Raw genomic sequence first — 7,938 nt, 5'->3', positions numbered from 1 at the left:
CAATAGGAATGTAATCAGCGGCAGCTGGAAACGGTCGTAAGCTTCGAATAAGGAGGTTCGGTAGTTATCTGCTTGTCCGACAGTCGGTGGTCCCGCAAGACTGAGAGGTGAAGAACCACTTTGCTTTCGGCCACGCTGGTTGTTAGACGTGTTATTCGCCGCTCTGCCCGCTTTTGTCGTATGCTTTGGAGATACAACTTCATTGTGAATTATTATCTTACTTTCTCTTTCGCTGTGTGCTTGTGTATAAATAACATGAGTACTTGGTTATTTTGTTGTTATTATTGCTTGTGTAATGGATTCCCGTGAGCCGGAGAGACCCCCCTGCCCCCCATCAGCCGCAGATTGTGCCCTGGTGCGGAGGGCCGTAAGTGTGGGGCCTTTCAATCCCTTTACGAAGTGGATCCCCATGAATATTGTACTCGGTGTCGAGGGCGTGAGTGCTCTTGCACCGAGCTGGAACAGATGACGATACAGGTAAGCTACGTAACCGAGCTCCATTCTTTTCCTTTCATTAGGGATAGAAGTGTTTATCCGTCCCTTCCCTAACAAGTGGGGAAGCGGACACCAGTGAGAGACAAACCCAACACCTTATATTTAGCTCTTACGTAGGACCTAGTTCTTGCTTGCTATTCACAAGAGTCACGCTTTCCTCCCTCTTATGAATTAGTCAGAGGTCTGACCACTGATCTTGCTGTGCACACTCCGATCAGTTGGACAGAGGCTAGGTTCCCCCCCTTTGCTCTTACGACCAGGGAGGGAACCCAGGTTGGGCGAACACCAGTCTGTTCACAAGACTCAGATTCCACCCACCAATAAGTGAGTCTTCCTTATGGAAAGGACCGAGGGTTTGTATTACGTGTCGGAACAAATCACAATTTTAACTTAAATTGTATTTTTCCTAACTATACAAACCTGAGATCCTTTACACATAGTCCCACCTCATGCCACCCCTCACTCTGTTCCTTGCCCTAAAGCAAAGTGATAGGTTTACTTCCAGTCGGGTGGGACTCCCGACCATTGGACAAGCAGTTACTACAGAACTACCTTGTTAGAATCTTATGACTGGTCCAGCTGGCGCTGTAAGTAATTCTTTATGTAAAGGAAAAATACAATTTAAGTGAAAATTGTGATTTTTGAGAACTAGCGACCGCATAAAAAGGGAATCGCAGAATCCTATCACGCATAATTCGGGACCAGACTGTACCTCTCTCTCACACGACGTCTTATTTTATATTTGCTCATAAATATCCCCAGGGGTTGCTGTTGGTTTTTGTTCTTATCTTATATGATAGTAGAGCAATTTTAATTTTAATTTTGCCAAAAAAAATTGCAAAGAAATATAAGGAAAAACATGTTTAATCCAAAAAAGTTATTGCATCTTCGATCTTGGTAAATTTTATGTAAACATTTTACAACAGATATGCTCAGAATTTGTTACTGATTTTAGTTCTTATCTGCTTTGGTATTGTATGAGCTGTAATTATAGTTTTACAAAATAAAATAAATTTATTTATTACAAAAACATGTATAACATTAAAATTTACCTTTGTCCTGTAAAAAAGAGGCACCACAAGGGTTTGTAATTAGTTATTTTCAACTTCTTGTGGAGGGTAGGTAAATTTTTTTAGAATTTTTTTTTTTTTTTACATGTGCATTTGCATATCTTCCTCTGATGTGTTTTTTCTTAGATTGGCCAACCTCAGTTTACCTGGTCTGGGGTGCTGCATAATGAATTTTTACCCCGGCTCTTAAGGGTTAATAATGAATAGACTGAATTATTATTAATAGGGCTTAGTTTTTCCAGACCTCTGAGTCTGAAGTAGACTATTCTCGGGCTGGTTCTCAGGGATTAATCCTGAAAAGGAGAAAAAAAAATTCAACTTTATTTAAGAAACCTGTCTTATTTAAAAAGTTTATGATGTTAATTGAAAAATCTTTGCTTTCAGCAAGAATACTTTTCATTTTTGAATTCCACAGATAAGTTGATCTTTGTTGGGTCCACTTTGGCCACTCAATAAGTAAATGTTGCACTGTCATGGGTGTTTGACATCTATTACACTTTATTGGGTCAGCATGTGGTGTTGACATCAAGTGACCATGCGAGAATCTTGTGTGTCCTATATGGAGCCTTGTTAGGATCACCTCTTTTGATCTTTCTTTTTTTGAGGATGTCCTCCATGCATACTTCAGTTTTTATGTTTTTAAGTTTATTTGTGGTTGGCACTAAGGCCCATTCTCTTTTCCAATCCTGGTATATCAATGGTTTAAGGGGGCCAGCCAGAACCCTTATATATGGGGCTATAGGGCGAAAAATGCAAAGTCATGAAAAAATTCATGGAGCTTCATATGGCAATTGAAGATATGTATACGAAATATTTCATCAAAATTCCTCATACTTTCGTAGTTACAGGGTAATTAGTTAATGTAACTCAATAAGCCTAAAACATTCATCCGTACAAGAAAATGCAACATTTCTTCTATTATCGTAAATTTTGATAATTATTGTCAAAGAAATTGGGAGAAATGGCATCTGTAGACATTCCCCAAGTCGAGAAGGGAGACTTCACTTCAGTCAGCTACCAAGTCCAACCATCAGTGCGAGCACAAATTTCAAGTAGTCTACACGTTTGATTTCACCTCTGACATTCGCTTGCTTTTACGTATGTTTATGTATGTTTCAGCAAGAATTTTATCATGCCAATGAGGAAAAGATAAGGAAAACATCTCGCTAACATACAGACGAAGAAAAATTGCTCAAGTATTATTACAGAATATCATAATATACTCGTAGTTAGTGAAGAGAGAGGGGAGGGTTGCGTAGTAAGGGTTGCGTAGTAACGCCCCCGTCTTGCCTGACAACACACGTCACACTGTGCCCAAGGCTACGATCTTTGACCAAAGAGATCATCATTTATGATAAATAACAAAGTTTTGGTTTTTTAATACCCAAAATGGAATATTAAATTCAAAATACGGTAGTCATGATTTATTAAATTGTCTTTGTAAAAAGAGAGTACACCTTTGAGTTTCACCTCTGACATTCTCTTGCATTTACGTTTGTTTATCTTTGTTTCGGCAAGAATTTCATCATGCCAAAGAGGAAAATACAAGGAAAACATCTCGCTAACATACAGAAGAAGAAAATTCGCTGTAATAAGCCGAGTTAGTGAAGGGGAGAGAGAGAATTGCGTAGGAAGGAGTGCCCCATCTTGCCTCAAGCAGTGCCCCAGGCTACGATATATGAGCAAAGGGATCATCATTTATGATTAAATTATGATAAATAAAATAGTTTTAGTTTATTAATACACAAAAAAGAAATATACATTCATAATAATCATTATTTATTAACATTGTCTTTATAGAAATACGAAAGAAAACTTTGAACGCCCATATCTCAAAACTATACTTATTGACCTTCAAAATCTATCTTCTCACTTAGTTTTAAAGCTATAACATTGGAATTTAATATTTAACTCAGAAAGACATTATAGAACAATCAAATAGATCCCTTTTTTCCAATTTTTGTTTTATCTTTTTTTTTATAAATTTTTTTCTCCTGATTTATAGGGTTTATTTTTTTACCATATTGAAAAATTCATATCTAGCAAAAAAATGACTTTTAGAAAAAAAAACTCCTCATTCGATTGGAGGTCTACGTCAGGTCTATATATGGTAGTAATCCTAGGTCTTGATATGAAATATCAAGGGAGGAGATAGAATTTGAAAAATGGTTATTTTTGGGATAAATCACCCTGACGTCACAAAACCGAAGGTCAGAGGCGAAAATCATATGCGGTTCAGAGATGTCCTAAGTCACCTTATTAAGTGGTATGAATATCAAAGTCCTGTCCTTAAAAAATGGCATTAGCCGGCTGGCCCCCTTAACAGATGTTATCCAGTCTGACACTGAGCCATGTGTAGTTGTTGGAGGGATAGTGCAGGCTAATTTGGCAGCTGAGCCTGCATTTTCATTTCCTTTTATTCCCATGTGCGCTGGAATCAACATATTTCTATTGATACAAAAGTAATGTACATACATCTAGTATAGTTTGCATTACTACACTACTTATATGGACATTGATCTTGGTATAACAATGAAATTGTAAAAGATTTTTTTAATTTTAAAATTACAATTTTAGAATATTAGGAATTAGATGTGAGGATAGAGTTCAGAATGATACTAAAAAGGAAATTAAGGAACATGAGTCATCTATTGGTAGTGTGTGTGCCGTAATGTTCCCAGTGTTGTGGTTGGCTTGTCACAGGAGTTGGCACTTGGATCCAGCCCAGACATGTTGGTTGGCGTTTTGGGCTGTTTGGCTGCTGGCTCTTCTGTTGGTTTGCATGAAGAAGGCGTGTTGGATAAGCCTACACATTCTTCTCGTTGTCGGTCTCCATTGCTGGAGCAGGAGGAGGGAGACATGCAAGAGTTTTTAGTCTTCCTTTACGTAAGTTCAATCTCATTCGTGGGTTCAACAATTTGGAGAGTAGGACTCAGGCTTGGAAGCCTTGCTGGGGGATTCGCAAGATCCCAAGTTGTCGTTTCAACTTCCCTTATCAGGCCGTGTCCAGTCAGTCTTGCATAAAGTAAACGCCTCTGTTTCAGATCGGGACGGGTCTCTTCGCTGAAGCGGTTCTTCCAAGTTGCTTCCCCTGCCACTCACTAGGCATACGAAGTACTCTGCTACAAACTGCTTACTTAATGTCACGTCATCTTAACCCGGACGTCATTCATCTGAAGCCAGGGGTTGACTTTGGAGCAGGTGAGGTTGGTGGCTTCGTCCTTGTCTGTACAGGATGCCTCAGCTTTGGAGTCTACGGCAGCCTCCATGTTACAGACTGTTCTTTGTTGAACTTCTGGTCAGCGGTCATTGCCAAGACAGCATCTGACAGGTCCCCAGAGGGGTTGGTGAGTGCTGCTTCTTTTGCCATTTTGTTGCAGTCAATTTCTGGGCTAATCTTCTGATCAGAAGAGATGCAGCTTTGTCCAGGATAGAAGGATCGATTGACCCTGAGTCTTTGTTGGTCTTTAGGAATGGGGACCTTTTAGAATCTCAGTTTCTGTTCCCTCAGACTCAGCTGAAGGATGCAATAGACCGATGCCAGGCTGACACAGACAGGCTAGTGCACCAGGCTGTGTCAAAGTCAAGTCTCGTTCTTGGAGACGTCCTCCTCCTCCTCCCCCTCTGCCCAGCATCAGTCACAAAGATCGTCACCTGGTAGGCTGTCTATTAGTTCAATTTCGGCAGGGCCTTCCCATTCGTCCCAGTCTAGGTCAGAGGACCAATGTCCCTTCCCCTCCCGCTCTGTTGAGTCGAGAAGGGGCCCAAGGGGCAGAGGTAAGGGGGGTCATTGATAGGTTAGGCGCCTCTCCCTCTCCTGTATCAGTGGTGGACGGGTAGGGTATCTACTACCATTCAACTTCTCTTCCCCGCTCTCAGACAAGCCTCTGCTCAGGTGGGTGTATCCCCCAGATTCTCCAAAGTTCTTTGCTCTCTGGGAGGAAGTGCAGAAGATGCTGGACAAGGATGCGATAGAGGAAGTGGTACGTCCGTCTCCAGGGTTTTACATTCACATCTTCTTGGTGCCCAGGGCGTCAGGAGGTTGGAGACTTGTGATCGACTTGTCCACTTTGAATCATTTCATCAGGAAAATGAGGTTCAAGATGGAGACCCCACGATCAGTGTTGGCAGCTGTGAGGGAAAGCAACTTCATGTTGTCGATAGATTTGAAGGAAGCGTATTTCCAGACCCATATTCATCCGTTGTCCAGAAAATTCCTTCGATTCTCGGAGAGACAAGGTCTTCGAGTTCAAAGTCCTGTGCTTTGGGCTGACCACAGCCCCTCAGGTGTTCACAAGGGCCTTCTCTCTCATCTCAAGGTGGGCCCATGCTCAGGGGATCCTTTTGCTGAGGTACCTCGACGATTGTTTGGTTTTGGCAGGTTCCAGGGAGAAGCTGCCGCAGGGCAGAGATTGTCTGCTTCTGTTTTGTCTGGAACTGGGCATCATGGTAAACCAAGAGAAGTCAAACCTCGTACCCAGTCAAAGGATCCTCTATTTGGGCATGGTCATCAATACAGCAGTTTCAAGGGTTTTCCTGTCGGATCAGAGGTTGGAGAAGTTGCGAGTGGTAGCGCGCAACTTCCTATCGTAGTCAGCTCATCAGTGGCAGGTTCTTCTGGGAATTTTGTCTTCTCTGGAGAAGCTGGTCCCTCATGGGCAACTTCATCTTCGGTCTCTGCAATGGAGACTAAGGGAATTCTGGTCTCCGGCAGGGGACTCGCCCCTAATAAGGGTTCCTCTGTCTCTAGAAGTGAGAGAAGACCTTCGTTGGTGGTTGGACGACCGGAATCTCTTGAAGGGTGTTCCTCTGCGTTCTCTTCCTCCTGACTTCCTACTGTTCTCAGATGCCTCCCTCACAGGTTGGGGTGCTTATTTAGGCGGCCTCATTATTTCAGGCATTTGGAGTTTGGAGGACAAACAGCATCATATCAATATCTTAGAGTTAAAGGCAGCCTTTCTGGGTCTGAAGGAATTTCGGGAGAAAGTAGAGGGTCACTCTGTTGTTCTCATGTCGGACAACACCACAGTGGTCGCTTATGTGAACAAGCAGGGGGGCCTGGTTTTATGTCAACTTCATACCTTGACCGTCGAGCACCATTGGGGAGTCAGCAATTCGGTAGAGCTCTCAGCCAAGTATATCCCAGGCAAACGGAATGTGGTCACAGACAAGCTCAGTCGTCGGGATCAGATCCTAGGCACAGAATGGTCTCTTCATCATGTAGTGGCAGAGAAACTCCTCCAGGTTTGGGGGAGATCCATGCAGGACCTTTTTGCAACCCGGTTCAACAGGAAACCAGAGATATTCTGTTCGGTGGTTACGGATCCTCTAGCGTTAGCGGAGGACATGTTCCAACATCCCTAGGACAACCTGTAGGTGTATGCCTTCCCTCCATTTTGTTTGATCCACCAAGTCCTGAATAGGTTGATGAGTTTGCAGAGACTCAAGATGACTTTGGTAGCTCCTCTGTGGCCGCAGGCGGAATGGTTTCCAGATCTGTTGTTGTTGTTGGAGGTACCGAGGGAGATTCCCTCTTGGCGGTATCTTTTGTGTCAGCCACACTTAGAAAGATTCCACTAGTCAGTAGAATCCCTGTCTCTTCACGGTTGGGGCTGTCAAGTATCTCTTACGAGTGAGAGGCTTTTCTCAGAGAACAGCAGGGCATATGTCCAGCAGTCTCAGAAGGTCGACCTCTGCAGTTTACCAAGGCAAATGGGCGATTTACTGTGATTGGTGTAGTAAACGGGGTTTTTCTTCACTTGGAACCTCTATTCAGCACATAGCAAACTTTTTGACCTTCCTCAGAGATGAGAAAGGTTTGTCTGTTTCTGCCATTAGAGGCTACAGGGCAGCCCTGCGTTTAGTGTTACGTCTTAGAGGTATCGACATCTCATCCTGGGAACTTTCCTTTCTAGTTGAAGGGTTCGAGCAGTCAAGTTCTCCTAGAGAGCTCAAGCCCCCGACATGGGATGTTTCCTTGGTATTGAGAAGTTTCACTAAAGCTCCATCTGAGCCTTTGTGTTATTTGTCAGACAAGGACTTGACACTCAAAACGGTTTTCCTCCTGGCCTTAGCGTCTTCGAAGAGAGTGGGGGAGCTGCACAGTCTGAGCTATGATGAAGTACACACCAGGGGTTGGGGGTCAGTGTCCTTCGAATTTGTCCCAGAATTTGTGGCTGAGACCCAGAATCCCTCAGTGCATGATGATAGGTTTGCTTCCTTTTCCATTCCATCACTGGATGACTTTGTGGGCAGTGATTCTCAGGAGCTTTTGTTATGTCCTGTCAGGGCTCTGCGTTGCTACCTTAAAAGGACATGCACCTTAGGCCAGGTTGTCATAGGCTTTTTGTCAGCACGGGGCGTACAAAGAAAG

The 7,938-nt window shown here is 43.1% G+C and overlaps 1 protein-coding gene across 1 annotated transcript in view; it reads left to right on the top strand.

Moving 5' to 3' along the window:
- LOC135223631 (exostosin-2-like) overlaps nucleotides 1-7,938 on the top strand; it is a gene marked incomplete in the record, with an annotated part of 647,541 nt that overhangs the window by 246,619 nt on the left and 392,984 nt on the right.

Source organism: Macrobrachium nipponense, chromosome 10 (assembly GCF_015104395.2).
Source record: "Macrobrachium nipponense isolate FS-2020 chromosome 10, ASM1510439v2, whole genome shotgun sequence".
In the NCBI taxonomy this organism is placed as follows: Eukaryota; Metazoa; Arthropoda; class Malacostraca; order Decapoda; family Palaemonidae; genus Macrobrachium; species Macrobrachium nipponense.
The sequence above is the reverse complement of the archived record's forward strand: the minus strand, read 5'-3'. Positions and strand labels throughout refer to the sequence as shown.